Source organism: Bubalus bubalis, chromosome 7 (assembly GCF_019923935.1).
Source record: "Bubalus bubalis isolate 160015118507 breed Murrah chromosome 7, NDDB_SH_1, whole genome shotgun sequence".
Lineage (NCBI taxonomy): Eukaryota > Metazoa > Chordata > Mammalia > Artiodactyla > Bovidae > Bubalus > Bubalus bubalis.
The window spans coordinates 35,789,803-35,794,887 of NC_059163.1; positions in this window are offsets into that span (position 1 = coordinate 35,789,803).

Below are 5,085 nucleotides of genomic sequence, written 5' to 3' on the forward strand. Positions count from 1 at the left end.
GATATCACCTAGTTAACCTATTAAAGAGGCAGCCTAATGTAGCTGAATATTGAATTCAATAGGAGACTAAAAATCTTCGGCAAATTCCTTAAATTATCTGATTGAAAGTTCCCTCTGTTGTAGAACTAAGAAGCTAACTCATCTAAAAAGATTGTTGTACAATAAAAATGGGGTATTATAAGTAAAAGTAAGTTGAGACTTTTAGAGGATTAAAATATTCCTGAAACATTATCTTGAACTGTTAACAATGAAACATCCAAATACAAAGAACTCTGGGAAATATACTTAAACTCTGACACAAAATATTTTTGCACTTCAATCGAAAGGTATGATTATATATTCTATTACATAGTCAACTATGCAAAATTGATAAATTTACTAATTTATCTGCCTTGGTTCAGCAGATATTTATATATTTTATCTTTTCTATTTTAGTAATAGTTTGAATGGGCTACAGAATTTGACTGTATTTTTAACTTGGAAAAGATGCTTACTCCTTGGAAGGAAAGTTATGACCAACCTAGATAGAATATTCAAAAGCAGAGACATTACTTTGCCAACAAAGGTCCGTCTAGTCAAGGCTATGGTTTTTTCTGTGGTCATGTATGGATGTGAGAGTTGGACTGTGAAGAAGGCTGAGTGCCAAAGAATTGATGCTTTTGAACTGTGGTGTTGGAGAAGACTCTTGAGAGTCCCTTGGACTGCAAGGAGATCCAACCAGGCCATTCTGAAGGAGATCAGCCCTGGGATCAGTACTTTGGAAGGAATCATACTAAAGCTGAAATTCCAGTACTTTGGCCCCCTCATGCGAAGAGTTGACTCATTGGAAAAGACTGTGATGCTGGGAGGGGTTGGGGGCAGGAGGAGAAGGCGACGACAGAGGATGAGATGGCTGGATGGCATCACTGACTCGATGGACGTGAGTCTGAGTGAAGTCCAGGAGTTGGTGATGGACAGGGAGGCCTGGCATGCTGCGATTCATGGGGTCACAAAGAGCTGGACATGACTGAGCGACTGAACTGAACTGAACTGAAGTTAATCAAGTTTTGCCATGGAGCCATTCAGATCCCATTTCCTATCATCTCGTTTTCCTTCAGATCACTCAGCTACAGTGTACCAACCCTCTTGTTAGTCTTCATCTCAGGTCATTACACATTTTACATTATCTCTAGCCCTTAGCTTTCTATCATTTTCACAATCCCCATTTTTATTAACTCTCATTTCTGTGCCATTTCCTCATAGTTTTTAAAATTATATAACTTATTACATGTTTATTAATTTTTATTTGTCTCTTCCTCCACTATTTTGTAAGTTACAGAATAACAGCAATATTTTCTTTGTTTATTTTATTTTAAAAACCTATGATTAAGTCATAGGCCTCAGTACTTGACAAAAAGTAGAAATTCAACATATATATATATTCCCTGGCTTTTAGTTCAGAACAATAAAGTATAAGTTACATTGGAGAAAATTCCCTGCTTTTTTGGAGTAATTCCCTACTCTACATGATCTCTGTTCTCTGCTAGGATTTCTAATTGATGATTTTGAAGCCAAACTAGATCATTATTAAGTTAACCTTGTTCCTATTAAGTTAACCTTTTCTACCTGCTGTTCATTCTGCTAAATCACTCTAAAAAATTCAGTGATCAAAATTTTAATTTCTATGATCTTTGGGTAATTCTTTTGTGACTTGACTTTTTTAAAAGAATAACAGCTAAAAAGTCTAAGACGCAGAAGTGAAGATTCCTAATTGGAGTTACAGTTGGAGTTACCAGAAAAAGAGTTAACCAGTTGATTCCAGGTATATGCTTTACAAAAAGGATTCCATAACTGCCTGCCTTAAGAAGCCTTAAAAACATATGTGCTAAGTTCCCTATTACCTCCCAAATTTATAGTTTATATGATTCTCAGTATCTAGGAATGGAGATTGATAAGTAAGTTTCCCTATGTTATTCAAACACATGACTGTTAACATGTCCCATATCAGTCACCTGTGAATTGATTCATACCTTCATGGAAAGTTGCATCATGAAATGGCCCAAGGTCCTATCAACACTCAATTCTTAATTCTTTTAGAAATAGATCAAATATAGCAGGTGAATATTTTTTGTCACCTATTTTTACTCACCTCTTTCTTGTGCAAGAAACTTACATTTCTTCTACAGTTTTATATAGTTTTCATATTGCCATGCACTTTTTAGATTTGGAAAAGTTTATTGTGAGTATTTTAGTAAATTTCAGATCTCTCCCATCTCTCCTGTACAATTTCTCAAAGTTGCATCTAAGTTTATGTAGGCTTACGAATTTTAAACTCTGAGAAAAAAAGTAAGCATTTATTAGAAAATACAATCTTATCACATATATAAATAAAATCATATTAATATTTTCTTCTACTTATCCAATAATATTTATTTTGCATTCAAGAAATTAAGCATACAACAGCCAACAATACTAGGATTCTGCCTTGAAGGAATTTGTTATATAGAATATGAGACAGCAAGAAAGTGGATAATTACAATACAACTTGATAAATTCTACTGCAGGGGTAAAACACAGAACACAAACTTGGGTAGCCATAGGAGAGCCACCCCATCTAGTCTTAGAGAAAGAAGCAAAAAATATCCCTAAGGAAATACTATGTGAAAATAAATCTGAAGTAGATAAGAGTTATTCAAGCAGAAAGGAATTTCAAGTAGGACTGTCATATGTGAGAGAGGCTGCACTGTATTGTGGAATAGTAAATCATTAAGTAGGGTAGGAGGTAGAGCTGGGAGATTAATGAGAGGTAAACCTGGAGATGCAAGACTAAGTCAAAGAATAAAGAATTTTTGTATATCATTTTTAATGAGCCAAAGCTAAAAACAATACAAAGTCACTTGAGTCTTTCAAGCATTGGGGTCATACAATCAAAGTTGGCTGCGATCCAAAAATCTACAAGCAATAAATGCTGGAGAGGGTGTGGAGAAAAGGAAACCCTCTTACACTGTTGGTGGGAATGCAAGCTAGTACAGCCACTATGGAGAACAGTATGGAGATTCCTTAAAAAACTGGAAATAGAACTGCCTTATGATCCAGCAATCCCACTGCTGGGCATACATACTGAGGAAACCAGAGGGGAAAGAGACACGTGTACCCCAATGTTCATTGCAGCACTGTTTATAATAGCCAGGACATGGAAGCAACCTAGATGTCCATCAGCAGATGAATGGATAAGAAAGCAGTGGTACATATACACAATGGAGTATTACTCAGCCATTAAAAAGAATACATTTGAATCAGTTCTAATGAGGTGGATGAAACTGGAGCCTATTATACAGAGTGAAGTAAGCCAGAAAGAAAAACACCAATACAGTATACTAACGCATATATATGGAATTTAGAAAGATGGTAACAATAGCCCTGTGTACGAGACAGCAAAAGAGACACTGATATATAGAACAGTCTTTTGGACTCTGTGGGAGAGGGAGAGGGTGGGAAGATTTGGGAGAATGGCATTGAAACATGTAAAATATCATGTATGAAACGAGTTGCCAGTCCAGGTTCTATGCACGATACTGGATGCTTGGGGCTGGTGCACTGGGATGACCCAGAGGGATGGTATGGGGAGGGAGGAGGGAGGAGGGTTCAGGATGGGGAACACATGTATACCTGTGGCAGATTCATTTTGATATATGGCAAAACCAATACAATATTGTAAAGTTAAATAAAATAAAATTTTTAAAAAAAAAGTGGAAATTCTGAGTGACCACTCTGACTATAGTGTGTAAACAACTTGAAGGGTAGGCCACCTGAGTTAGAGAGACACACAGGCAGCTCTTGAAATAATTAGGGTCACATGGGATTATGGATGAAAATAATTCAGTGGAAATGAAAGGAAGAGAATGAGAGAGAGAGAGACAAAGTTGGGGGGAGGAGGAGGCACAAGCAAGGAGAGAGAGACTTGAAAAGTTTACTGAAGTAGTGGTGATAAATCTAGCAGTTGATCAGCACTGAAAAGTCAGAATTTGGACTAAATGTCTGGTATTGTTAAAGCATCCAGGTAGATATCAATAGATATGAGCACCAGGAACAATATACTGAAGCACCTAGAGTTGGGTGAAATTAGGAAGAAAGTCTGGGACAGATGTTAAAATGCTGCAAACTATACTAAACAGGCAAGGTGTTACTTCTCTTTGATGAAGAATGAGAACATAATAGAAAAGAACAAGTCCAAAATTCAACATATAGCTAATCACCCAAATGTCAGTCTTAAATAAAGGCCAGCATTCAGATGGCTTATATGACAGGAAAAGAGCTCTGTTTCAAAGTTTCATAGTTCCCATAAGATACGCTCAGGCAGTTACCAAAACCTATTGCCATAGCTGGGCTTGATTCTCCCTAATGGATGCCATTCAGTTACTGTTCTCTGATCACTCTGACAGAAAATTGAAGTCTGAAGAGACCTTGTTTGTTTGTCCTTTAATATCCAGGGGGAACAATGGGCTTCATGTTCCATCTGTGAATCATCCTTATTTTAATCAGTATCTCTTACAGAACCTAAAAGAGAAATTGATTGAAACTGTTACTTTGCTGGCAAAGAGAATGTTTTGATTTGCAAAAATCTCAGGAGAAAAATAAGTACAATCATAGGCAGAGCAGTTACCTTTGGCGTAGATACACATTGTATTATTGTTTCAACAGTGTTACACACTCAAAAAGGATAGAATTCAGTTATTACTCAGGGAAATATGAGACTCTCTGTACTGTGACTGAATTCTCTTTCTCTCTCCCTCATATGGGAGAGAGAATATATATATATATATATATATATATATATATATATATAATATATGTGTGTGTGTGTGTGTGTGTGTGTGTGTATATAACTTCTAGGTGATAAAATCAGGCATTGAATCTTTATTTTCACATTTTTAGTTTCTTAAGCAACAAATACTTTAGTGATTCAGGTCTCTGAAATCCTGAGTAGGAATTTTTTCTGGGACAAAGCAGCTACCTTGAATTTTCTTAACTAGCTGAGATAAGAATCAACCAGATAACATTTTGTAATGAGTGTTTGTTTACAATAGGAAGTAAAAACAAAAGATA